General features: G+C 50.9%; 2 long non-coding RNA genes across 4 annotated transcripts; one reads left to right on the top strand and one right to left on the bottom strand.

Annotated features, from left to right (window-relative positions):
* Window positions 1-4: 4 nt before the first annotated feature.
* Window positions 5-12859, bottom strand: LOC129048906 (uncharacterized). The gene is made up of 5 exons (XR_008511590.1): window positions 12780-12859; window positions 11623-11929; window positions 5219-6531; window positions 4280-4889; window positions 5-557 (listed from the first exon to the last, which is right to left on the bottom strand). It is a non-coding gene; the product is annotated as an uncharacterized LOC129048906 (long non-coding RNA).
* LOC129048905 (uncharacterized) lies at window positions 7994-27004 on the top strand. Of its 3 annotated transcripts, none has more exons than XR_008511589.1 (3): window positions 7994-8089; window positions 13076-13496; window positions 26742-27003. It is a non-coding gene; the product is annotated as an uncharacterized LOC129048905 (long non-coding RNA). The 3 variants fall into 3 exon arrangements; XR_008511587.1 differs by lacking the exon at window positions 7994-8089 and adding an exon at window positions 20331-20450 and having other exon boundaries at window positions 12752-13496; window positions 26742-27004; XR_008511588.1 differs by lacking the exon at window positions 7994-8089 and adding an exon at window positions 12752-12897.
* The last annotated feature ends 292 nt before the right edge of the window (window positions 27005-27296 follow it).

Genomic DNA, 27296 nt, shown 5'->3' with positions numbered 1-27296 from the left:
GGAGTCTGGCTCTGTTGTCCAAGGCTGGAGTGCAGGGGTGCGATCTCAGCTCACTGCAACCTCTGCCTCCTGGGTTCAAGTGATTCTCCTGCCTCAGCCTCCCGAGTAGCTGGGATTACAGGCGCCCGCCACCACACCCGGCTAATTTTGTATTTTTAGTAGAGAAGAGGTTTCACCATGTTGGGCAGGCTGGTCTCGAACTCCTGACCTCAGGTGATCTGCCTGCCTCGGCCTCCCAAAGTGCTGGGATTACATGTGTGAGCCGCCGTGCCTGGCCTAATTTAGCTTTTAGAGATGGGGTCTTGCTCTGTTGCCCAGGCTGGAGTGCAGTGGTGCCATCGTAGCTCACTGCAGCCTCAAACTCTTGGGCTCAAGCGATCCTTCTATCCTTCTGCTTCAGCCTCCGGAGTACTTAGCCTCATTTCAGGGGTGAAGAAACGGGTTCAGAGGATGCAGTAACCCAGAGAAGGGAGGATGCTGGGTGGAAAGAGCAGGGACTTAGAGGAATGAGCTAGCCTTGGTTTGAATCCTGCCTCTTCTCTGTGTGGTCAAGGAGCCTGCGGGTGGGAGATAGATGTGATTGAGCTGCAGGCTGGCCAGGGTGTAAAGCGGCAGAGTGGAAGGGGACACGGTGGGCACAGGCAGGGAGGTAGGGAGGCCAGAGGCCAGTGCTCAAGGTCTTAGGTCTGGCCCCCTGCTTCTATACCTTGACTTTGGCTGCTGACCAGCCTCACCTAACATGGAGGCTGGCTCTTCCAGGGGAGCCAGGAGAGCTCACCCTCCTACGCTGGGTTTCTGTTTCCACTCTTCAAATGTTCTGAGTGAACAGGCTTGGGCTTCCTGCTCTGATAAAATGTTGGTGCCCCAAGAGGGTCCGACAGCCCTGTAAACCTCTGGCTCCCTCCAAGTCTCTGTTAACTTTTTTTTTTTTTTGGAGACGGAGTTTTGCTCTGGTTGCCCAGGCTGGAGTGTAATGGTGTGATCTCGGCTCACCGCAACCTCTGCCTCCTGGGTTGAATCAATTCTCCTGCCTCAGCCTCCCGAGTAGCTGGGATTACAGGCATGCGCCTCCACGCCCGGCTAATTTTGTGTTTTTAGTAGAGACGGGGTTTCTCCATGTTGGTCAGGCTGGTCTCGAACTCCTGACCTCAGGTGATCCGCCCACCTCGGCCTCCCAAAGTGGTAGGATTACAGGCGTGAGACACCGCTCCCGGCCTGCTGTTAACTATTAATAACTACTGCTAAGAACTAAAGTTCTGGCCGGGCACAGCGGCTCACGCCTGTAATCCCAGCACTTTAGGAAGCCAAGGTGGGCGGATCATCTGAGGTCAGGAGTTCAAGACCAGTCTGGCCAACATGGTGAAACCCTGTCTCTACTAAAAATACAAAAATTAGCCAGGCGTGGTGGCGCATGCATGTAAACCCAGCTACTAGGGAGGCTGAGGCAAGAGAATTGCTTGAACCCAGCAGGCGGAGGTTGCGGTGAGCCAAGATTGTGCCACTGCACTCCAGTCTGGGTGACAGGGCAAGACTCTATCTCAAAGTTCTAGAGTCACTGTTTGACTCTAAGCAAGTTACTTCTCCCTAAAGTACTTTGGGGGTGTAAACAAAAATATTCCTTATGAATGTAGAGATTGCAAACTGGCCTGTGCCTGGCCTATAGAAACTCATTTTTGGGGCCAGCACTTTTTTTTTTTATTTGAGACAGTGTTTTATTCTGTTGCCCACCCTTGAGTATAGTGGTGCAATCTTGGCTCACTATAGCCTCAACCTTCTGGGCCCAAGTGATCCTCCCACCTGAGCCACCCAAGTAGCTGGTATTACAGGCATGCGCCACCATGCCTGGCTAATTTTTGTATTTTTGTAGAGATGGGGTTTCGTCAAGTTGCCCAGGCTGGTCTTGAACTCCTGAGCTCAAGTGATCTGCTTCCCAAAGTGTTGGAACTACAGGCATTAGCCACTGCACCTGGCCTAAGCACATGCTTTAAAATGAGGAAAAGCATATGGAATCCTAGATATTAGGCTTCTACTGATGAGCTGGAAAGGCTGGCCCTGGGGCAGTCTTCCTGCATGGTCTAATCAGCTGGAGCAGAATCACGCTGCTGCCACAGACAGGGCCTCTGCTTTCCAGGTTGCCGCAGTCCCCACCACTCCCTGTGGTTACACCAGCTCTGTCCCACGTTCATCCCTCTGGCCCTCTAGGCATTTGAGTGTGTGACTCTGATACAAACCGTCTGCTTCCACGGTCACTGCTGCACAAAAATGGGCTTTGTGAAATGTCAAAGATACCCCTTAAATCTTTTATTTTCGGCCAGGCGCAGTGGCTTATGCCTGTAATTCCAGCACTTTGGGAGGTCGAGGCGGGTGGATCACTTGAGGTCAGGAGTTCGAGACCAACCCAGCCATGGCAAAACCCCGTCTCTACTAAAAATACAAAAATTAGCCGGGTGTGGTGGCATAGGCCTGTAATCACAGCTACCCAGGAGGCTGAGGGAAGGGAATTGCTTGAACCCGGAAGGTGGAGGTTGCAGTGAGCCGAGATGGCGCCACTGCACTCCAGCCTGGGCGAGAGAGTGAGACTACATCTCGAAAAAAAAAAATCTTTTATTTTGTTTTAAAATTTAAATTTAGTTTGTATTTGTATTTGTGAAAGATGATAAATTTGGCGGAATGGGGTGGCTCACTCCTATAATCCCAGCACTGTGGGAGGCCCAGGAGGGAGAATCCCTTGAGCCCAGGAGTTCCAGACCAGCCTGGACACCATAGTGAGTTGAGAGTTTGTCTCAAAAAAAAAAAAAAGAAAAAAATATATATTCATATGATTCAAAATTCAAAGGATCCATAAAAGTACATAGTGAAAAATGTTCTTCCATATGCTGACCCTCTGCCACGAACCTTCTGTTGCCAGAGGAAGCTAATGTATTCTTGTGTAGTTTTCCAGGAATATTTATGTGTAGTCGAACAAATATATAATAATATGTATGTATAAGTAAAAATTCATATTAATTAAATGTTAATTTTAGAAAAAATCAGTAAGAGGCTGGGCACGGTGGCTCATGCCTATAATCCCAGCACTTTGGGAGGCTGAGGTGGGCGGATCAAGAGGTCAGGAGATTGAGACCATCCTGGCAAACACGGTGAAACCCCGTCTCTACTAAAAATACAAAAAATTAGCCAGGCGTGGTGGCGGGCGCCTATAATCCCAGCTACTCGGGAGGCTGAGGCAGGAGAATGGCGTGAACCCAGGAGGCGGAGCTTGCAGTGAGCGGAGATCGCGCCGCTGCACTCCAACCTGGGCAACAGAGCGAGACTCCGTCTCAAAAAAAAAAAAAGAAAAAATGAGTAAATGCAAAGGAGATTTCAAAAAATCACTCGTGGCATTACTCTCCATAGATAATCTGTGTTAGTTACTATTTTGATGCATTCAATTCTTTTTTTTTTTATTGAGACAGAGTCTTGCTGTGACACCCAGGCTGGAGTACAGTGGCGGTATCTCAGCCCACTGCAACCTCCCACTCCTAAGTTCGAGTGATTCTCCTATCTCAGCCTCGCAGGTAGCTGGGATTACAGGTGTGCAACATCCCACCAGGCTAATTTTTGTATTATTAGTAGAGACGGGGTTTTACCACGTCGGCCAGGCTGGTCTCGAACTCCTGACCTCAGGTGATCCACCTGCGCTGGCCTGCCAAAATGCCACTTACAGGCGTGAGCCACTTCACCTGGTCTGATGCATTCACTTCTAAGTTTTTCTTTCTTTTTTTTTCTTTTTGAGGCAGGGTCTCTCTCTGTCACCCAGGCAGGAGCGCAGTGACATGATCATAGTTCATTGCAGCTTCAGCCTCCTGGGCTGAAGCAATTCTCCCATCTCATTTTTTGATTTTTTTTGTTGTTGTTGTTTTTTGTAGAGATGGAGTCTATGTTGTCCAGGCTGGTCTCGAACTCCTGAGCTCAAGCGAGACTCCCACCTCGGACTTCCAAAGTTTTGGGATTACAGGTGTGAGCCACCATGCACAGCCTAGAATTTTCTTTATTGATACAGATTTTTAGTTAAAATGGCATCAAAATGTAAACAGGTTATTATAGCTGTCTAAAGTCAAACATAGATTGTGAATATCTTTCTATGTCAATGACTATTTTACGATTATTCTTCGTAGCTGTAGAGTGCTTCATTGTATGGGTATGCAATGATTTATTTAGATTGTTTCTATTTTTGGCTGCAGCTCCTTGCTATTTTAAACAGTGCTGCAGTGAACATCCTTGTACCTACGTCTTTGCTCACCTGTCCAAATACTTCCTTAGGTTACGTTTCCTAGAAGCGGAGTTAATAGGCTAAAGGATGTGCCGCTGCATGCACGTTTTAAAGGTCTTTGATATATGTGATCACATTGCCCTTCAGAAAGATCCTATCATTTTATATGACTTGCAGCAGCACGAGCAAGATCCAGGAAGCACTGTCTCCTTTAAAATGAAATGGCAGGCCTCGCCAGCGGAGTGTGTCCTTGCCCTCGTTTTTCTTGGCGGAGCTCCTGGAGGCTGATGCGGGAGCAGAGGCTCTCCCTTTCCTGCCCTACACTCGCCCGCTGGGCCTGTGATGGTGGTGGAGGGTGTTGTGGACCATAAGCAGGGGACGAGGGACAGAAGTTGTGGATCTGACCTTTGTCTCTGCGGGAATGGGCTGGGGGCAGAGTCTGCATGGGGGAGGGAGAGAGTGACCCCAGGGATGTGCTGAAGGGTCCCCGGGGAGTGGGCGTGCTTGAGGGCAGGGGAGCTGGGCGGCGGGGAAGCTTTGCAGAACCATGAACTGAGCCGCCGAGTGGCTTCATACGAGGGCTCTTCTCCCAGCTGTGCAGTCGTGATCAAAACCACTTGGGCTTGAGTCTCCGTGGCCTCTAGAGTGAAGTGGGGATAGAACAAGAGCCACTGGAATTGCCGACTGGTGCATGGCCAAACCCTTGGCAAAGCGCGTGGCTTGCTGGGATTCCCCCACAAAAGGCAGTTTACGAAAAAATTATTAAGAGGACCCAGGAAAATTGGGACCAGCTCAGGCTTGCTCAGGAAGGGACCCATGTCCAGGAAAGAGAGAGCGATGCTCTTCCCTCCCTCCCGGTCCCCCTTCCCTGGGCCACCGGCCTTCCCCTTCCGGCATCAGCCAGAGCCAAGTGTTCTGAACCCCCTCCCCGAAAAGTGAGGACCAGATGGCGCCCCACCCTCTGAATACCTCTCAGCACGGAGTGTGAATCGCCACCGACCTGGCGTGTGTCAGTAGCTGCCTGGGAGCGGCCAGGATGGGCGTGGGAGCACACTCTTGTGTATGTGAATGTGTGCTTATGTGAGTAAATACGTGTGTCAGTGTGAGATTGTGTGTGAGCACCTGTGTGTCTATGTGAGCGTGCGAAGACGTGTGAGTGAATGTGAGGATGCTAGGGAGCATGTGAGTGCGACCTGAGTGCATGAGTGTGTGGGTGTATGGGAGTGTGTACGTGAGCACATGTGAGTGTGAGAATGTGGATGAGTGTGTGTGTAAGCACAAGTGTGTGGGTGTGTATGCAGGTGTGTGCTGTGAGGATTGTGTTTGCAGGTGTGTGAATGTGTATCAATGTATGTGAACAAAGCCTGTGTGTGTTTTGTGTGATTGAGTGTATGTGTGAATATGTGTGATGGTGTGTGGACATGTAAGTGTGAGTGTGAACAAAGCCTGAGTATGTTGTGTGTAAGCATGTGACAGTGTGTGTGCATATGAGTGTGTGTGAATGTGTGAGTGTGCATAAGAACGTGTCAGTGTGTGTCAGTGTCAGTGTATGTGTGTGAATATGTCAATGTGTTGAGTGTATGTATGTTTGTGTCAGTGTGTCAGTGTGTTTGTGTGAGTGCACATGTGAGCATGTGTGTATGGGTTGAGTGTGTGTGAGTGTGTGGGTGTGAGTGTATGAGTGTGTGAGTGTGTGGGTGTAAGTGTGTGAGAGAGTGGGTGAGTGTGTGGGTGTGAGCGTGTAAACGTGTGGGTGTGAGTGTGAGTGGGTGTGAGTGTGTGAGTGGGTGTGTGTTAACGTGTGTGGGTGTGAGTGTTTGGGTGTGTGTGTGGGTGTGAGTGTGTGTGAGTGTGCGGGTGTGAGTGTGTGAGCATGTGTGAGTGTGTGGGTGTGAGTGTGTGAGCGTGTGTAGGTGTAAGAGTGTGAGAGTTTCGTGTGTGAGACTGTCGTTCTCTGAGGGAAGCACACAGCACCATGGTAGAAGCTCTGAAGTAAACACTTCTTTCTTCAGTTGATTCCCCTCCACGGGGACCCTGTTCCCTACTGGGACTGTGTTGTAGCCGGGGGATGTGGGATTCACACCCCGCCAGGAAGCCCTGACTCTCCGCGCTGGGTGGGGCTGGGGCCTGGAGGCTGCAGAGGGGAGCCGCGGGCAGGCACGGGTCGGACGCTGGCCGTGAAGTGATGTGCTGGTTGACGCTGTGGGCATGTGGGGGCTGTCAGGGGAACGGTGACAGAACCAGGGCCAGGCGGGAACTCGTCTCCAGGAATCTGGCTTCGCCTGTGAATGGGGAAAGAAGGGCTGTGGGGAGAAGCACCGCAGGACTAGGTTGGGGGAACTGGAGCCTGGAGGTAACCGTAACAGATGAAGGCTTGTGACTTCATCTCCAGGGCAGACGCAGCCTGGGATGTGTGTGGGGAGTCCCTGGCCTGCTTGGAAAGGGAAGCCCTTCCTTCCCAAAGCTGAGCTTCCCAGGAGGGGTGCTCCGGCTCTGCTGTGGGGAAGACCCTGCCCTCCGCAGCTGCCCTCAGATGTCACCAGAGGAGGGTATCCCTAATAATTGTGTAAAGTATAAGAGGCTCAGGGCACTGACTCAGGTGTGCAAGAAAAATCACTTTTTTTTTTTTGAGACGGAGTCTCGCTCTGTCACCCAGGCTGGAGTGCAGTGGCGCGATCTCCGCTCACTGCAAGCTCCGCCTCCCGGGTTCACGCCGTTCTCCTGCCTCAGCCTCCCAAGTAGCTGGGACTGCAGGCGCCCGCCACCACGCCTGGCTAATTTTTTTTTTTGTATTTTTTAGTACAGACGGGGTTTCACTGTGTTAGCCAGGATGGTCTCAATCTTCTGACCTCGTGATCCACCTGCCTCGGCTTCCCAAAGTGCTGGGATTACAGGTGTGAGCCACTGCGCCCAGCCCCCCCTTTTTTTTTTTGAGACGGAGTCTTACTCTGTTGCCTAGGCTGGAGTGCAGTGGCACAATCTCAGCTCACTGCAACCTCCGCCTCCTGGGTTCAAGCGATCCTCCTGCCTCAGCCTCTCAAGTAGCTGGAATTACAAGTGTGCACCACCACACCCAGCTAATTTTTGTATTTTTAGTAGAGATGAGGTTTCAGTATGTTGGCCAGGCTGGTCTCAAACTCCTGACCTCAAGTGATCTGCCTGCTTCGGCCTCCCAAATTGCTGGGATTATAGGTGTAAGCCACCACCTCCCACCACTTGTTTTTAACCACTCAGCAGTGTTTCTGACATCAAGACCTTGGCTGAACTGGCAGAGAAAAAGTAGCTCCCAACCTTCCTGGGGAACTTCCTACCCTGCTCAGGGTCCTGTCACAGTGGCAGAGACCTTTGAGGGACCAGAGCAGCAAGTAGGGGCCAGGAGAGCCCCCATCATGGGTGCACACAGGAACTTCTGACATGTCCACACTCCAGTCCTCAAAGCCCGCAAGATCCTTCCATGGCGAGCTCAGGGCAGGAGACCCTGGGTGAGCCACTAGTGGGTCCCCTTTTGAGAGGCCCCAGCATGGTTCCTCCCCGGGGCATAGGCTTTCTCTTGGCAGGCTGCTGTGAGTAGTGGCAGGAATCTCTGCTCTCAGGATGCCCAAGGCTGGCTCTCCTTTTTTCTCCAAGACAAAGGATTTTGGAGGACAAAAGTTAAGAAGACCCATAGGTGTTTTGTTTTGTTTTTTTGTGTAGTTTTTTTTTTTTTTTTTTTTTTTTTGACTGTGTCTCACTCTGTCACCAGGCTGGAGTGCAGTGGTATGATCTCGGCTCACTGTGACCTCCGCCTCCCGGGTTCAAGCGATTCCCCTGCCTCAGCCTCCCGAGTAGCTGGGACTACAGGTGCGCGCCACCGTGTCGGGCTAACTTTTTGTATTTTAGTAGAGATGGGGTTTCACCATGTTGGCCAGGATGGTCTCAATCTCCTGACCTCGTGATCCGCTCGCCTCAGTCTCCCAAAGTGCTGGGATGACAGGCATGAGCCACCGTGCCCGGCACCCACAGGTGTTTTTACCTAACACCTGCCTCCCCTAAGGCAAGTGCTGCCTGTTTGAATGGGCCGTGGTTTAAGGAAAAGGGGGAAATAGAGAGAGAAAAAAAAAAAAAAAACAGATGAAGAGCTCAAAGAATGATCAGGCATGTACGCATGCATGAACATCATTAATGTGGGAGTGGTTGTAGATTCCTCCCTGTCCATTCTGCTTCCTTCTCCAGAGATAAGGATTTTTATTGGAGAGTGGACTGGTCTTTGTCTCAGGGCAGAGAGGCATGGTAGGTCCCTCCTACTGCAGTCCAATGGCGTAAAGGGAACCAGGGGCTCTTGGACCCAGGCTCTAGGGACTTGGCCCGAGGCTCCCAGGCTTACCCTGGGAGCATTACCATCCCAGGGAGATGGGGGTGAAGGAGAGTGTGGGGATATTCTGGAAGTGATGTACATCACTGCTGGCCATGTCATTGGCCAGACTTCTCACCTACCCTCCTCACCTCCCTCCCCCGATGCAGAGGAGGCGGAGAAAGGGATGGATGTTGGCAGACCGTCCATTCTTCTCCTTCCCGTGATCATCACATCAAATCACCATCATGTCTTCTCTGGACACCACGATTCCCTATGAACGATCTCCCAGCATCTCCCACCCCTCCTCCATACGGTCCTCCATATAGAAGCCAGGGGAGTTAAAACAATGAGAGCAACACATATCTAATCATTCAACTTCTGTAGGATAAAGCCCACGCCTCTTTCCATGACCCTTGCAGCCTGGCCCCTGTTACCTCTCCAGTCCCCTTTCTCACCATCTCCTGCCATGGGCTCTGCTCTGGCCAAATCAAACCTCTTCCAGGTCCTCAAATGCATTGTGTTCATTCTTTGCACTTGCTGTTCCCTCTGTGGGGCACGCTTTCCCCTTCTCTTGGCCAGGCTGATGCCATGTCATCCGTCAATGCTCAGATGGCTTTATTTCTCAGAGCAGCCCCTCCTGACCCCTCCACTAGCCTACAAGCCCCGACTCTGTGTGCCCTCAGTAGGCAGCAGTTCCCATCGAAGCAGCCGTCCCTGTGTGTTACTGTCATTGTCTTTTCTTTTTTTGGAGACAGGGTCTCGCTCTGTCGCCCAGGCGGGAGTGCAGTGGCATGATCTCAGCTCATGGCAACCTCCACCTCCCAGGTTCAAGCGATTCTTCTGCCCCAGTCTCCCAGGTAGCTGGGACTACAGGTGTCCACCACCACGCCCAGCTAATTTTTGTATTTTTAGTAGAGATGGGGTTTCACCATGTTGGCCAGGCTGGTCTCGAACTCCTAACCTCAGGTGATCCACCCACCTCGGGCTCCCAAAGTGCTGGGATTACAGGCATAAGCTACCACACCCGGCCTGCTGTCATTGTTTAATTATCAGTCTCTCTGCCTGGGATATGAACATGGCGGGGAGGGATGAGACTGTCATCATTTACCATTGTATCCTTGGTGCCACATCATACCTGGCACATAGTAGGTACTCTGGCAATGTTTGTTGAGTGAACAAGTGAATATACTTGCAGATTCAGCCATTCCCTAGCAACCCCAGTTAAGCCCCCTGCCTGGGGTCAACCCAGACCATCACTGCTCTCCTCTCCCCATCTAGGTGCTCAGGGTGGGCTGGGCAGGTGTGCAGGGCCCCTTTCTCAGGCTGCCCCGCACATCCCGTGTTTCTCTGGATGCTGCCTGTGTCACAACAGCTCTGCCACCTGCAGGCTGTGTGGGCATGGGCAAGGCACACTCCCTCTCTGAGCCATGACTTCTTTATTGACTCTTAGATTCAGTTCTGCAGAACCCTGGTGCTCTGAGGAGGTCTCTATGAGCAGGGTAAGGGGAGGTGGGATGGCTGGATAGTCCCTCTGCTTCAACCAGAGTGGCTTTGCTTTGATGTGTTTCTTATGCTGGGGTCAAATATAAGATTCTGTTTGAAAAGGGCTCTGCTGCAAAAAGTAGTGAATATATCTCTAAGCTAGAAGATGAAGCGGGTCTCAAAGCTTAGCCTCAGGAGTTTCCCTGAAGGAGTGTGAAACCCATCTCCATCAATTCTTAGCTAAGTGACCTTGGGCAAATTACCAACCCTCTCTGTGCCTTAGTAACCTTATCCATGAAACAGGGCAATAATGTTGGCCGCCTCGTGACATTGCAAAGATAAGGTCAAGTAATGCATGCCAAGCACTTGGAACACCTCCTAGGCAGAGGGCAGGAGGGCCCCTGGGACGGGTGAGGCATGGAGGTCACTGCCATCCAAGCCAGGCCGACTCAGGCTGGCTCCCACAGGACAGCGCGTAGGTGCAGGTGTGAAGTGGTCTTTCGGCACATTTTCATGGAAAGAAGCCTTTCCTTTCAGATTCCTGAAAACCTCAGAGGTAAGGAATTTTCAGCAGGAAAGTCAGGGAGGGCAATTTCCGTAAGTGCACCTCACACTGATGCTGGCGTCTGACAGCTTCCCCCATAACACTGGACTGAAGGTGGGCGGGGCCCAGGCCGGCTCTGTGGGTTTGCTCTGGGCAGTTTGAAGACAGCAGTCACCAGGCCAGGGCCTCTGCGACTCCTCCCTCCTGCCTGCTCCCTGCGGTGCCCCCACTCTTTCTGATCCTCCCTGGGGCCTGGGAGACAGTGGGACACCCTGGGATGCCTGAAACCGCAGGTTGAGAGGCAGCCGGGGAGTGGGGTCCTCTGGGAGGAGCCTCAGGCAGGTTTCTGGGCCCCCTGTAACTGGCTGAATCAGAATTTCAGGGACTGCAGTCTGGGAATCTGCTTTTAAAAAAGCTTCCCAGGGTCATATGCGGTGACTCATTCCTGTAATCCCAGTACTCTGGGAGGCTGAGGCAGGAGGATTGCTTGAGGCCAGGAGTTCAAAGTTACAGTGCGCTATGATTGTACCACTGCACTTCAGCCTGGGTGGCAGAGCAAGACTCTGTCTCAAAAACAATCACAAAGCAACCTTCCATGGTATATATTCAAGATACGGGGCCACAGACCTCATGAACCTCCTGAACTTTCCTAATGGAGAGACCGAGGCACAGAGGGGAAGGGACTTAGCCAGAGCCACAGGGCTGCCGACTGGCAAAACCAATTCCCGTGATGCCCAGCCGAGGCTTTCTCCCTCCCTGGGCCACACTTTCTGTAATGTGGAATTTTCCATAGGGACACAGATCCAATTTTATACTAGGAGCTCTCAGAAACCAGTATTCTCTGCCAGAATTCCCTGCCATCACCCACTTTAGTGGAAAGCTGGTATTCTACAGAGTAAGGGGTGTCTGCTATGTCCCCCACTCCCACTACACCATACCCAGGTCCTCAGAGCCTCTCTGTGTTATTTTTCCTGCCCAGCGGGGGTCAACAGGTATCTGGCAGGGCCTGCTCACCAACAGATGTCCCTGTAGACCTGTCACAAGGCAGGCTGCTGGGAGCACGCTGGACACAGAGGGGAGGTGGGGAGAAGCTGCCTGGGAGCCAATGAGACCAGGCGGGCACTGACTGCTTAGCGGGGGCAGGTGTTTCTCCACCGAGAGAGTTGCAGACGCCAAACAGACTCTGCAGCTCCGAGCTCTCCAATCTGCCTCAGCGGGGTCTTCCGTGCCCTGCGTCTCCCCTGGCTGGGGCTTGGAAGCTCAGCCCGGAAGGTTCTTCTTGCCTGAGTGAGTCAAGTCCAGAGAAAGTGTCTGTGGTTGCCTGTGGAAAGAGGAAGCACTTTCTGGCTATTTCCTTTAATAACAACAAGAGTAGCGATGACGTTGAGCCCATTTATTGAGCCTCACGATGTGCCAGGCCCTGTGCCACACAGGTAGAAGGTCACACATAAGATCCCTGCTGCCGCTGTTGTTAGATACATAATAGTCATGGCTAATGTCATTATTGAATCCTTCTCTGTACCAGGAGCCAGGCACTGGGCCCAGCACTGTCTACAATTTCCTTTCATGAACAGGTTGTACATTATCATCATCTGCAATTGTTTCCATTTTGTGGATGAAGAAAATGAGGCTTGGAGAGAGAAAGTGAACTGTCCAAGGTCACACAAAGGCATCCACGGGCACTGGCCCTAGAGCCCGGGCCTCCCTACTTGAGAACTAAGCCCTTAACCACAGTGGTTAAGCGGTTATGCTGCCTCTTAAGGTTATCTCCTGCCCGAGAGACATTTCTTTCTAGCAGATGTGTGGTAGTTCGCTTTCCTCTGCAACCCGTTTTAGCTCTCTTTGCCCCAAGGATCTGGTTCTCGCTCCGACTCTGCAGAGCCTAGAGCTCCATAGACGCCAGCCCCGGGCTCTCTTTGCTGGAGGTGGCATGGCAGCTCCATTTGCTGTCTTTGTGAAATAAATCATGTCAGTCATGTGACAGCGCACTGTCCCTCATCATAGCCTAGCTTTCCATTCTGATCCACAACTTGGTACCTCAATGTGAAGACTGTGGTCTGGAATGACAAGATTCCAGAATACAGCAATGAATCACTTAGCCATGGCGACACGTTCTGAGAACTACATTGTTAGGTGATTTCGTCATTGTGTGAACATCAGAGTGCACTTACACAAACCTGGATGGGTAGCCTGCAACACAGCTAGGCTAGATGGTACAGCTGATTGCTCCCACGCCACAAACCTGTATGGCAGGAAGTGCTGAGTAGCGGAGGCAATTGGAATACAATGGTATTTGTGATCTAAACATATCTAATCATAGAAAAGGTGGCACATTGCACTATGATGATATGATGGCCATGAATGACATCACTAGATGAGAAAAATTTTTCAGCTCCCTTATAATCTTTTATTTTTGTTATTTTTCTTTTCTTTCTTTCTTTCTTTTTTTTTTTTTTTTTTAAAAAAGAAAAGCATACAGACAGCCTCTTGCTATGTTGCCCAGGCTGGAGTCAAGCTCCTAGCTTCAAGCAATCCTCCTGCTTTGGCTTCCCAAGTCCCAACCATGTTAGCCAGGCTGGTATCGAACTCCTGGCCTGAAGTGATCTGGTCACCTCAGCTTCCCAAAGTGCCAGGATTATGGGCGTGAGCCACCACACCCAGCCTCCATTATAATCCTATGGGACCACCATGGAATATATGGTCCCTCACTGTCCAAAACATCATCATGCAGCCCATGAAATTAAACTGTTTCAAGGAGAAAAGCAAAGAACACAAATGGAAGATGGATGAGGAGGAATCAATTGTGTGAACACTCAAGAGATGAAGACTCTGAGGTCCCAGTAGACCACCAGCTGTCAGCAGCGCAATATGATAGCAGATTTGTTAAGGTAAGCACCACAAACAGTGCTGCATCTCAGGTGTAGAATGGGCTGAGAACATCTGACACTTCGCCTCCTCTTTTTTGATGTCATAATCACTGTTGTATTATTCTCCACAAGAATCCAAGTGAGAGATTAGTTTGGGGCCCTATCCTCTTAGTTTTATTAGCTCTGTAGAAAGTATGGCTGGCCAGGTGCAGTGGCTTATGCCTATAATCCTGGCATTTTGGGAGGCCAAGGTGGGCGGATCACTTGAGGCCAGGTGTTCCATACCAGCCTGGCTAACATGTGTAATCCTGTCTCTACCAAAAATACAAAAATTAGCCAGGCATAGTGGTGCATGCCTGTAATCCCAGCTACTCTGGAGGCTGAGGCAGGAGAATCACTTGAACTTGGGAGGTGGAGGTTGCAATGAGCCGAGATCGTGCCACTGCACTCCAGCCTGGAGGGCAGAGCGAGACTCTGTCTCAAAAAAAAAAAAAAAAAAAAGTATGGCTGAGGCTGGCATTTTCTGTACTCCTGTCTTCCTTAGCTTCCTTAGCAACATAAAAGCTATAGTGTTGGGTGTGTCAATGGGCTTTTTATAATATCACATTTCCTAGCCTTTCACAAATAGGCCTATAAGATGTAAGCAAAGGTTATTGAGTATGGTTTCTGGGAAAGCTCTCCAAAGGAGGCTAAGCTGAGAGGCATGTCCTTTTGCCTTGCCCCTTCCTACTCTCTGCTGCCTGAAATGTGGATGTGATGTCTGGAGCTGCAGTGGCCATTTTGGGATCATGAGGTAGCCCCAAGGATGGGAGCCTCATGTTAATGACGGCAGAGAGCAAGACAAAATGAGCCCGGGTCACTGATGGCTGTGGACCTGCTCTATCAACCCTGGGCTGGCTACCTCTAGACTTCTTTTTACATGAGAGCAAAATTTAACCTCTCCCTTATTATAGCCACTGTTATTTTGATTCTCTGTAGCTTGTAGCCAGGTGCAATTCTTAACCGATAGCAAAGCTTTTGAGCACACCCGATGCCTCACTTCCCACCTCTATTCATGAATAAAGGGAAGTTGGACATGGATATAGCAGGGTGTCCCTGAGGCGTCTGTACTGGGAACAGAGCCTGCTTTTTTGTGGGCCTGGGGTCTTGTGTTGGCTTGGTCCTGTTTGCAGGAACAGACATGCATGCTGGTTTTATCTCTCAGAACTGGAGGAGGAGAATGAAGTCGTTTGGTGCAGAGGTGCCCTGGGAGGGGAAGGGGCAGCAAGAATGGTGGAGGCGGATGCTGTGAAGCGACGGCTGGGCTGGGGCCAGGGGCTCTGTTTCTGGGAGTGGTAGCGAACCTCTGGGCTCAGGCAGTGTCCCTTCTGGCCTGGGTGACAAAGAACAGTGCAGCTATGGGACAGCACAAAGTCGTGTGTTTCTGCCCCAGCCCTAGCCTAACCTTGACTGGCAGCCTGGGAACACTGGAGGCCAGCAGAAGCAGGGGATGCAGAGAGGATGGGGCCAGGTGAAAGCCAGGTGTGGGCTTGGACCTGAGCACGTGGGAGACACTCAACATGCCCTGGAATCCCCAGGGGTGGCAGGTGCTGAGGTGGGCTGTGCTCTGTGGGTGTGCAGCTGGTCGCTAAGAATCTTGGTAATTTAGCTGGAGACCTTGTTTGTGCCCCGGGTAGCTGAGCTGGATGTGCAGGTTGCAGAGGGAGTTGGAAGCTGATGGACTTAATGAACATCGTAAATCCCACGGCACTCCCAGCATCGTGCCTCCCTATTGCCTGGTGGAGACTTACCTCTTCGGAAAGCTGGTTTCAGCAACTGCTCCATAAACATCCTTGAAGTTCATGGCCCTCTTTGCTGTCTCGGAGCTCACGCTGCACTTTCTCAGTCTGTTCCATGTTTGCTGATTGAATCAGCAATTCAGCCATTTGGATTAAAAGGCATACACAACTTTTTTTTTTTTTAAAAAAAGCAAAAGCATCTTCAGTTGAAGCAGCTCTGCCTGACCTACCATTTGCCAAAGGAGATGTTCTCAGAAACGTGTTGTTGCCAACGCTCAGAATAAAGATCTGAAAGCCTGTAGCAAGGATCAGAAGCCTCATGGCCAACATCTCTGCATTTATAAAGCATGATTTCACCCGTGAGTTTGGTGAGGAGATATTTTAACCCTCATTTTGCAGATGGAGAAGGTACGGGGAGGTCTCGCTTGTGATGATGAGGCCAGTCGTTAGTGGAGACTCCAGGTGTCTTTTTATGTCATCTCACCATCCCTTAGACTGTTAGCTTCAAGGGAAGATGGGCTCATTATTAGCCCAAATATTGGCTTACATAGAATAAAAATGGTAGCTGATATTTGAGCACGGACTCTGAGCCTGGCCCAGGACCAAGTGGCTTTGATCTGTGATTTTGTGTAGTGTGTGTAGCTTACCCAGATCCTGTTCCTCCCACTTGTGCTTTCTGGTCCCTCCAAGCTTGCTCTAGGTCAGTTGCTGGAATGCACAGGATGCTGGGGTAGATGCTCACCCATTTCTGCTGGTCACAGATGAGGAAGCACCTAGCCCTAACGGTGGCTGGCAGCCAGCCTGTCACCCCAAGGGGACCGTACCTCAGGGTCCAGCTGAGGCTACGGATGACAGAGGAGAGAGGGAAGAGGTCAAGTCCTGAGGACACAGCTGAGCTGCTAGATCGAACCAACCCTGAAGTCCACCCTACTGCTGAGCTGTCCTTTAGCCAGGCTGCGTCTCCGTTTATCATTTTATTTCTTGGCACCATCCAGAGCCGAGAGAGAATCTTCATGTCCAGGGGTCAGCATGCAGCTCATAGAGGGGCTGGAAAACACGGCTGTGTCTGTGCTACTTCCTCCCATCTTCAGGTGCCATGAGTGAATCAGGAAAAGATATTGGTACTGTATTAGCAGTTCTCATACTGCTAATAAAGACATACCTGAGACTGTGTAATTTACAAAGGAAAAAGGTTTAATTGACTCACAGTTCCCAGAGCTGGGGAGGCCTCAGGAAACTTACAATCATGGGAGAAGGGAAAGCAAACACGTCCTTCTTCACAGGGCAGCAGGAGCGAGAAGAATAAGCAAAGATGGAAAGCCCCTTATAAACCCATCAGATCTCATGAGAACTCACTCACTGTTACGAGAACAGCATGGGGGTAACCACCAACATGATTCAATTACCTCCCACCAGGTCCCTCCCACTACATGTGGGGATTATGGAAACTACAATTCAAGATGAGATTTGGGTGGGGACACAGCCAAACCATATCAGGGACTAAGGATACCAAGTCACGGGAGTCATCAGCTCAGTTCAATGGGTGTCAATTAACAAAGTGTTCTGCAGTAAGAAATCACCCCATCTGGGTGATATGTGTAACTGGCAGAGGAAGTTGGCTCAGTGATGGGGAGCTTCTAAGGAAGCCTGGCCTGGCTGTGGTATGGGATGTGGACACTGGCCCAGCAGAGGGGCCTATGGCTCCAGCAGAGGGGACATGCAGGTAGCCGACAGCCCGCAGCAGGGCTGTACTCCTTCCACCACACACCACCATTCTTCAGGTGTGGTGACAAGGCAGGGGAAGCTGCTGGGATCTCTTGGGACTTCCAAGGGGCTGAGGTTGTTCATTTACCACACTTCAGTGGTTACTACGGAGGGCTGTCCTGTGGCCCACAGGGGGCAGGGCAAGAATGAGAGTGGACTTGGGGCCAGGTGTGGTGGCGCACACCTGTAATCCCAACACTTTGGGAGGCCGAGGCAGGTGGATGGCTTGAGGTCAGGAGTTTGAGACCAGCCTGGCCAACATGGTGAAACCCCATCTCTACTAAAAAAATACAAAGATTTAGTGGTGGCCCGTGCCTGTAGTCCCAGCTACTTGGGAGGCTGAGGCAGGAAAATCACATGAACCTAGTAGGCAGAGGTTGCGGTGAGCTGCGATCGCACCACTGCACTCCAGCCTGGGTGGCAGAGCAAGACTCTGTCTCAAAAAAAAAAAAAAAAAAAAGAAAGAAAAGAAAACAAAAAGAGAGTGGACTTGGCCCAGAGGTGGGTGAAGGTCAGTAGCCACCTGTGGAGCCTGGGGCTCTGTGCCACGGTGGCCTCTCTGGAGATAAGACGGCAGGTGCCAAAGGGAGGGACCCCCAGGGAGGAGGCAGTGACTTGGCCAGTTCACACTCCAAGTCTGTATTTTGGCTCAGCTGGCCCAGAAGTTCCCTGGTACCCCTTTCCCCAGAGGGAGACGTGTGCAGTGTGTGCAGAGCCCCTTGAGGGGAGGATAGGCTGGCTCCCCACTGCCCCCAGCAGAGGGTGGGAGTGAGACTTAAGAGATGGGACCTCAGTTTCTCAGTGGAGGGTAGTGGGGTGATGCCCACAGCAGCATTTGCAAGCTATGTTCCTTGGAGCTCAAGGAGGTCGGAAGATTATGATAGATGCTCAGCAAAAAGGTTGTCATCAGCCATGTACTGTGCTGCCTCTTGGAAAGTCATCAAGGGCCTCAGCGCATTAAATGCTCTGAGGAGTCCTACATTGTGATGTGTGTTTAATTCAAGGCTCCCCATGGCACACCCAGGAATGCCTGTGGAGCACTGGGGTTCCCTGGAATGAAGTTTGGAAACTGTTCTGGATCTGGCTTGCTCTGAGCCTGGACATTGTCTTGGGAACAGGCCAGGCTTGTCATGGCAGGTGGTTTATGAACAGAAAGCGGCCTCATTAATTTGCAGGGAGGTCATCTTCCCTTGCACCCATCAACCCGGGTCACTCAGCTCTGGGCAGGCCCCTTGCTCTCTCCCCACAAGCCAGGGAGCTCAGCCTGTCTTTTTTTTTTTTTTTTTTCCTTGAGACGGAGTCTCGTTCTATTGCCCAGGCTCTGGAGAGTGCAGTGCTGTGATGTCCCCTCACTGCAACCTCCGCCTCCCAGGTTCAAGCGATTTTCCTGTCTCAGCCTCCCAAATAGCTGGGATTACAGGCACCTGCTACCACGCCCAGCTAATTTTTGTATTTTTAGTAGAGATGGGGTTTCTCCATGTTGGTCAGGCTGGTCTTGAACTCCCAAACTCAGGTGATCTGCCTGCCTCGGCCTCCCAAAGTGCTGGGATTACAGGCGTGAGCCACCGTGCCTGGCCACTCAGCCTGTCCTTCTAAAGCAGTTGCTACAGCTTTGCCTTTTAGGGTTTCTTTCTAGGAGGCAGAATGGTCCCAGGACTCACTCCTCTGTGTGACTCTTGCAGGTGACTGCATGCTGGGAAGGGGAGGAGGGTCCTGATCTCAGGCAGATCTAGGACATTCCATTCCCAGGCTGGTTCCTGATTTCCCTTCTGGGGTTGTTCCTCAGGCCTCTGTAGTGCGGGGCCCTGTTGGGGCTGGGGGAGCTCAATCTCTGCAGTGGAGTTTGGGTCAATCCTTTCCTGGTTTTGTTTCTGTTTCCAAAGAGCCAGGCATTCATTCACAGCAAGAACTTTCTCTACATGTAAGGCTGGAGCTGGGCCCAGGGATAGAGAAGTGGACAAGATGAAGCTTGGTCCCTGCCCTCAGCGGGTGCTCATGTGGTGTGGGGACAAAGACCTCAGCTGATGAGGCCGCGAGGGAAGTGGTTCCAGGGAGCACATGAGAGGGAGGCACTTAACTTTATCCATGGGGGCTGGAAGGGATTCTGGAGATACCGGGAAGGCTGGAGAACCACAGAAACAGGGTGCAGCTCCCAGAACCTGAGGCAAAGTCAGGCCACAGGAGCGATCGGCCGCTGCCACCATTGAACACTGGGTGCCACACCTGGCCCCACTGCAGCCTCTGGCTCTGTGCCCCAGAAGCCACCTACTGTCCTTGAAGTTGGACACTGTGGCCAGAATGGACGGACTTGACACTGTCCCTAATTCTTTCTTTTTTTTTTTTTTGAGACGGAGTCTCTCTCTGTCGCCCAGGCTGGAGTGCAGTGGCCTGATCTCAGCTCACTGCAACCTCCACCTCCCAGGTTCAAGTCATTCTCCTGCCTCAGCCTCCCGAGTAGTTGGGGTTACAGGCATGCGCCATCATGCCTGGCTAATTTTTGTATTTTTAGTAGAGATGGGGTTTCACCATGTTGGTCAGGCTGGTCTCGAACTCCTGACCTCAGGTGATCCACCTGCCTTGGCCTCCCAAAGTGCTGGGATTACAGGCATGAGCCACCGCATCTGGCCTCTCTCTTTTTTTTAGAGACAGGGTCTTGCTGTGCTGCCCAGGCTGGAGTGCAGTGACACGGTCTTGGCTCACTGCAACCTCTGCCTGCAGGGTTCAAGTGATTCTTTTGCTTCGGCCTTCTGAGTAGTTGTGCCTGGCTGTGCCCAGCCAGGATAAATTTTTATTGAAGTCCTTTGCACACTTTCTTTCTTTCTTTCTTTTTTAATGGAGCTTCGCTCTTTAGCCCAGGCTGGAGTGAAGTGGCACGATCTCGGCTCACGGCAACCTCCCCCGACCGGGTTCAGGAGATTCTCCTGCCTCAGCCTCCCAAGTAATTGGGATTACAGGCGCCCGCCACCACGTGCAGCTAATTTTTTTGTATTTTTAGTAGAGACAGGGTTTTGCCATGTTGGCCAGGCTTGTCTCAAACTGCTGACCTCAAGTGATCTTCTCGCTTCAGCCTCCCAAAGTGCTAGGATTACAGGCATGAGCTACCACGTCTAGCTCCCTTTGCACACTTTCTAACTGGATTTTTGTGTTGTCGTTGAGTTGTAGGAGTTATTTCTATATTCTGGATATTAATCTCTTATAAGATACATGATTTGCAAATATTTCTTCCCATTCTGTAGGTTGCCTTGGGCTGTATTTTTAAGTTGTTGAATTCTTTGTAATTTGTTGTTGTTGTTGTTGCTATTGTTTTTTAAAGAGACTAGGTCTCGCTGTGTCACCTAGGAGGGAGTGCAGTGAAGCAATCAGCTCACTGCAGCCTTGAACTCCGGGCTCAAGAGTTCCTCAGCCTCAGCCTCCTGAGTAGCTAGGACTACAGGTGCATGACACTATGCTCGGCTATTTTTTTTATTAAAATTTTTATTTTTATTTTTTGTAGAGATGGGGGGTCTCACTATGTTGCCCAAGCTAGTCTCAAAGTCCTGGCCTCAAGTGATCCTCTTGCCTCGGCCTCCAGGATGTTGGGATTACAGGTGTGTGCCACCGCACCTGGCCCTCGTCAGTTTTTGGAAGATGACAGCACAGCATGTCAAGAACCATAGTGGCCAGCGATCTTGTATCTTTCTTGCCAACAGAAGTCTGGTTTCATGTGGGGAGGCAGCATGCTCAGCCTGGGTCCTGACAATAGGATTTCCATCTGATACTCCACCTTCCCAGTCTCTGTTGCAACTGGGGGTGGCCGTGTGATGCAGTTCTAGCCAAAGAGATGTGAAGAAATGTGAGGAGGAGGGGGTGCTTCTGGGAAACACTTTACTTCTTGATGAGAGGAACACTCCTTTCTTCCCGATAAAAGGCCAATAAAAGTGGACTTGGCTCCTGGATAACATCTCTGAACTATTTCCCCAAACCCAGAATGGCCCATACCCATGCTGCTGCCTCTTATTGCTTCAGCCTCTGACATGTAGATTTTCTGTTCATTGCATCCAGAGACATTCCTAACGGCTACAGCTGTATGACACCTAGGAAGAAAATTCATTTCTTATTCCATTTCCTATCTTAAATTAGGTCAAACAACACTGTGTAATATAACTCCCAGTGGGGTTTGAACATTGAGAACCGCATCAAAACCTGCAACATAAGACAGCTGCAATGTAAATAGGAGCCCCCACGATCAAAGTCCAAAAATGCAATACCTTTCTCCTTCTAAGGCAAAGCCCAGATGAATCCAAGTCAAGACCCCTTCCTCTGCAGTGTCTTACCATGCTCGGCCTTAGGTGGAGGGCCCCAATTGGCTGAAATCTGGCTTCCCCTGGTGACAGTTGCAGCCCGGATGGCTCTTCTCCACTTTTGGAGTGAACTTGATAACAGTCCTGGAGTGCAGTGGCATGATCTTGGCTCACTGCAACCTCTGTGTCCAGGGTTCAAGCGATTCCTGTGCCTCAGTCTGCTGGATAGCTGGGACTACAGGCATGCACCACCACGCCCAGCTAATTTTTGTATTTTTAGTAGAGACGGGGTTTCGCAATGTTGGCCAGGCTGGTCTCGAACTCCTGACCTCAAGTCAAGTGATCTGCCCACCTTGGCTTCCCAAAGTGCTGGGATTACAGGCGTGAGCCACTGTGCCCGGCCACAGTCTATGTTTCTAACCTGGACTGACTTTTCCAAAGAGCCATTTCCTGGCACATATGAGATGTTCCTGGCACACTCCACACCCACAAAGTATAAACATCAGACAGACAAAAGCAGCACCTCCATCATCACAGCAGCAAACCCAGCAACGCATGGTCCAGAGTCCAGCCCAGAGCCCACTGCGGTGGGCAGCCACAGGCCTAGAGGAGCCAGCTGAGCTGGAGCAAAGATGCAGGTAGAACGCACCAGCGACAAGAGGAATGATGTTGCACTTCACCAGGAGATGAGAGTCCACGACCCAGGGATTGAAACTCCGCTGGTGGAAATTGCCCAATGAGACGCAAACTGTGTCCCCTGCCGTCCGTATCCACCCAGGCTCACAGCTTCCTCTGAGAGCAGCGGGGGACAGTTGTCTTCTTGGGTCACTTAACATTTGCGGTGAAGTCACTCCCGGAGCCTTTACCTAGGGCTCCCCGCCCCTCCCCCACCTTGTGCTCATCCTGCTTATTCAAAGGCTCTTAATTTTGATGAGTTTCCCACTCCTCCAGCAGGCCCTTCTCAGAGCTGCATCCTTGATTCTCCGCAGTTCCGGTGGTGTCCTGCTTTGCCCTCTAAGCTTCTCCTTCCTCAGCGAGATCTGCAGGAGGCTTTCAGCTCTGGGCCGTGAAGTCTCAGCAGCTGCTCAGGAATTCCCGGGGCCCTCCAAGGGGCCTCAGACCCGAGGTGTCTCCGCTGCAGAGTCACCGTGGAATATTCCTGATCCAAAGCAGCTGCCAATGCCTCAGATGCCTGTGCCCCCAGAGGGCCAGGGGCAGCTGTGTGTCTTTTCCCAGGGGCTTTTGAATTTCCTAGGACTTATTTTTAGAGCGGCAACAGAAGCCCTCCTTTCTGCCACTCCGTCTCTGCAGCAGTGGGTCAGGCTTCCGGTGTTTATTTCCATCCATGATTCCTCCCCAACTGAGGTTCCCAACTGCAGCAGCTCATTGGAATCGCAAGTCTACTGATGCTCAGACCCCACTCCAGGGATCCTGATGAATTGATCTGGGGTGAGAGCGGGGGAGGGGCCTGCATCAGCATCTTAAAATTTCCCAGTGGTTGTAGCAGCCAGATGGAAAACCAAGGCTTTTCCAGGGATGCAGCTAGGTTGTTTTCCTTTTTCTTTTTCTTGGAGTCAGGGTCTTACTCTGTTGCCCAGGATGGAATTCAGTGATGCAGTCTTTGCCTTTCTGCAACCTGGACCTCCCTGGGCTCAGGTGATCCTCCCACCTCAGCCTCCCAAGTAGCTGGGACCACAAGCGTGCACCACCATGCCTGCCTAATGTTTATATTTTTTGTAGAGGAGGGGTTTCACCATGTTGCCCAGCCTGGTCTTGAACTGTGATTCTCCTGCCTTGGCCTCCCAAAATGCTGGGATTACCATGGTGGGATATGAGCCACCATGCCCAGCCCCAGCTAAGTTTTTTAAACATAAAAACCCATATAAGGCCAGGCGCAGTGGCTCATGCCTGTAATCCCAGCACTTTGGGAGGCCGAGGTGGGCAGATCACAAGGTCATGAGTTCGAGAACAGCTTGGCCAACATGGTGAAACCCCATCTCTACTAAAAATACAAAAATTAGCCAGGCGTGGTGGCGGGCATCTGTAATCTCAGCTACTTGGGAGGCTGAGGCAAGAGAATCACTTGAACCCAGAAGGCGGAGGTTGCAGTGAGCCGAGATCACACCACTGCACTCCAGCCTGGGTGGAAGAGCGAAACTCCGTTTCAAAAACAAACAAACCAACCAACCAACCGAACAACCAACCCACCCCGTACTGGTCCTTTCCTTTTCTTCGATACATAGTCTTACACTGTCTGCTGTGTTGTGGAGTCTTTCTCTCTCCTTTTTCTCCCTTTTTTTTTTTTGAGAGAGAGTCTCACTCTGTGGCTGACGCTGGAGTGCAGTGGTGCGATCTTGGCTCACTGCAACTTCCACCCTCCTGGGTTCAAGTGATTCTCCTGACTCAGCCTCCCAAGCAGCTGGGATGACAGGCACCTGCCACCACGCCTGGCTAATTTTTGTATTTTTAGTAGAGACAGGGTTTCACCATGTTGGCCAGGCTGGTCTCAAGCTCCTGACCTCAAGTGATTGGCCCGTTTTGACCTCCCGAAGTGCTGGGATTACAGGTGTGAGCTACCGTGCCCAGCCCTTTTTCTCTTTTATTTGCTGTAGACCACAGTTAAAGTAGCAACTCATGGTGGTCTAGTGATATATGGAGTTTTTGGCCCAAATTTGAATCACTGTGGACCCATCAGGTCCGTGAACTTACCCCATGCTAATATATTTCCCCAGTTCCTGAATGTACAGTTGGAGTAGGCGTTCCTGGCAACAGGCAGAATCTCCACTTGGGCTCTCTGACCTGCAAAGAAAGAGCCATAAAGATAAGAAGGGCCATGTGTGAGAGCCTGGAGCTTCCCCCCCTCTGAGCTAGGAAGTCAGAGCAATGCGAATTCCTGGGCAGCTGCTCTGAGATTACACAGCCATGAAAGACGTGAGGGTGGCAGGGGAGGTGATTCCTAGCACAGCCCCATTCACATGTCTGTTTGATCTGTACAGAAGGTGGAAAGGTCCTGGGTCCTGGAGGACTGTGTGTTGCTGTAAACGTAGCCAGGTGGTGACTCCACCTGCAGCTGCGGCTCTAGGTGTAGTATCTTCCCTGGATCAAAACAGCACACCCCTGGCACCTGCTATGTAGCTTTTGACCCATCCAAGTATTTTTTCTCCATAGCAGTTTTCAAGGACCACCAAAAGCAGTTTGCTTTTATCTGTCACCTTCACAGTCTTGCCTCAGGGCCACATCAACCCTTCCACTTTCTGCCACAGTATAGTTGGCAGAGATCTTGTTCTCTGCATTCCACAGAACATGACACTGGTCTACTCCCTAGGAAATATTATGCTGATTGGGTCTGCTATGATCTCAATGTCTATCCCCTCCAAAACTCATGTCGAAATTTAATTGCCACTGGGATGGTATTGAGAGGTGAGACCTTTAAGAGATGTTTAGGTCATGAGGGCCCCACCCTCATGAATGGGCTAATGCTATTATTGACAGAGTGGGTTTGTTATTGAGGGAGTGAGTTCGCCCTTTCTTGCCCTCTCTCGCTCTCTCTTTGATCTTCCACCATGTTATGACACAGCAAGAAGGCCCTTGCCAGATGCTGATCCCTTGATCTCAGGCTTTCCAGCCTCCAGAATCATAAGTCAATACACTTCTGATCATTATGAATTATCCAGTCTGTGGTATTCTGTTTTAACAGCACAAAATAGACCAAGACAGGGCCTGAGGAGCAAGAAGCAGCAGATACTTTTCATGTACATTAGTAAGACAAATGAAAATGAGACGGGGGAGATGAACCCCATAATAATTCAGGGGTCTGTCACCTCAGGGAGGTTTATGGGGCACCAATAGTCTGAAGCATGTCAAGATATCCCCTCCAAAGTGAAGGATATATTGCTGCATCTGGACCACCTACCACAAAAATAATGAGGTTTGCATACATCACATTTGAGAGTTTTACTCCAACCCATTTGATCAGAAATGTATTGGCTTATGGTTCTGGAGGATGGAAAGTCCAAGATCAAGGGGCCAGCATCCGGCAAGGGCCTTCTTGCTGCGTCATAACATGGAATAAGGGCAAAGAGTGAGCGAGAAAGGGCAAGAGGGGGCAAACTCCCTCCCTCAGTAACAAACCCACTCCCTCAATAATAATAATGCAATAGGTGCCAGTTTTGAGTGGGGACCAAATCAAGAGAAGACTCTGCAGCCAGTCCAGCCTGCACAGCAAGTGCTCTTCCTTTGGGCCTTGTGACTCCACAGACTGATGATGCTCAGAATGTGCTTGTGAACAGGAATGCTGCTGTCAAGCATGGGCTGCTGGCAAGTGTCAGGAAGAGGATCACTGTGCAGGCCTCCAGGGTTCTGGTGCAAGTCCATGCCCTCTTCTGCAACAGAGTATTCTCCTTTACAGAAACAATTCCTGGGTCGGGCACGGTGGCTCACGCCTATAATCCCAGCACTTTAGGAGGCCAAGGTGGGCGGATCACTTGAGGTCGGGAGTTTGAGACCAATCTGATCACCATAGAGAAACCCCATCTCTACTAAAAATACAGAAAAAATTTATCCAGGCGTGGTGACGCATGCCTGTAATCCCAGCTACTCGGGAGGCTGAGGTAGGAGAATCGCTTGAACCCAGGAGGTGGAGGTTGCGGTGGGTCAGGATTGTGCCATTGCACCCCAGCCTGGGCAATAAGAACAAAATTCCATCTCAAAAACAAACAAATGAAAAAAAAAAAGAAACGGTTTCTGGCTTATAGCTGTGCCCTGGTAGGGACTGAACACTGGACATCAAGTGACCGTGTGGCCTGAGCATCTGTTTCAGAAGGTTGGGTTCCCATGAAACATACCTGGAGGTGAAGATTTGTGAGCAAGGGGTTTATTGGGAAATAGTCTTGGAAATAACACCCATAAGGGAGTGAAGGAGATGAAATTGCGAAGAGGGAAATGTTGAACTATGACGAAGTTGCAACAGAGGGCTAGCTAATTCCCCGGGGAACTCTGGAACTGGGTTAGCTCTTCAGCGATATCCCAGATTCAGGCAAGAGAGTTAAGCCATTGCACCCCTACATCGACGAGCCATTGGAAGCAGGCTTCCTTCAGGGTGGGGTCACATCCGTGGGTGAGGCAACTCCCTGCTGCTGAGGGCCAGGGCCAGAGGGTGATGCAGCTGTGAACCGTCTTGGCAGTTGGGGAACGAGGGCCCCAGTCCTGGAGGTGGGATCTCCCTGAACACCTCAGTATCCAAGGTGTCCAGTGGAAAGTGGGTGTTATCAGACCCACCAAGCCCTGAGGTCAGCCGGTGAGGCTGAATCTATCCTCAAGTGGGAATGTGCTCAGGCACAGGTAAGTTGCAGGAGCAGGTGGCTCAGACTCCTTTGACACTGCTGATCCCCACCTACGGCCTTAGGGATGTGTGATTGAGAAGACTTGTTGGGTTTGGTTTATAGGTGATTTTGCATAATATCCTGGCATTGACTGGAAGTGGGTGCCTGCCGTGTGACAGCCTCATTCAGGGGTTGCTCTGAAGGATACTGAAAGACACATTCAAGCAGAACTCTAGGGGTCCCACTTTGGACTGACAGAGGATCCAGATCTACAGTCATTCGCAGGTAATTGCTAATGGTTTAGCTCAGAAGTTGGCAAACCACAGCCCGCAGGTCAAGTCTGGCCACCCTCTGATTTTGTAAATAAAAGGTGTTTTTGGCACACAGCCACGCCCATGTGTTTGCTTTTTGTGCTGCTTTCATGCGACAACAGCAGAGTTGCATAGTTGCAACGGAGAACAAATGGTCCACAAAGCCTAAAACATTTGTAAATTTGATAGAAAAAATTTGCTAACCCCTGGCTTAGCTGAATGGTCAGGGATTTGGGAAAAACAGAATTGGAAGATGGTGACACGCAGTGTGGGTAGGAAATACGCAGAGCGCTGAGAATGGGCACAGAATGCAAAGATGTCTGTTTCCAATGCGGATGCCCCGCAGAGGGCACCCCCTGCAGAGGAG

Source organism: Pongo abelii, chromosome 9, assembly GCF_028885655.2.
Source record: "Pongo abelii isolate AG06213 chromosome 9, NHGRI_mPonAbe1-v2.0_pri, whole genome shotgun sequence".
NCBI lineage: Eukaryota > Metazoa > Chordata > Mammalia > Primates > Hominidae > Pongo > Pongo abelii.
This window is presented reverse-complemented; position numbering and strand designations above follow the sequence as displayed.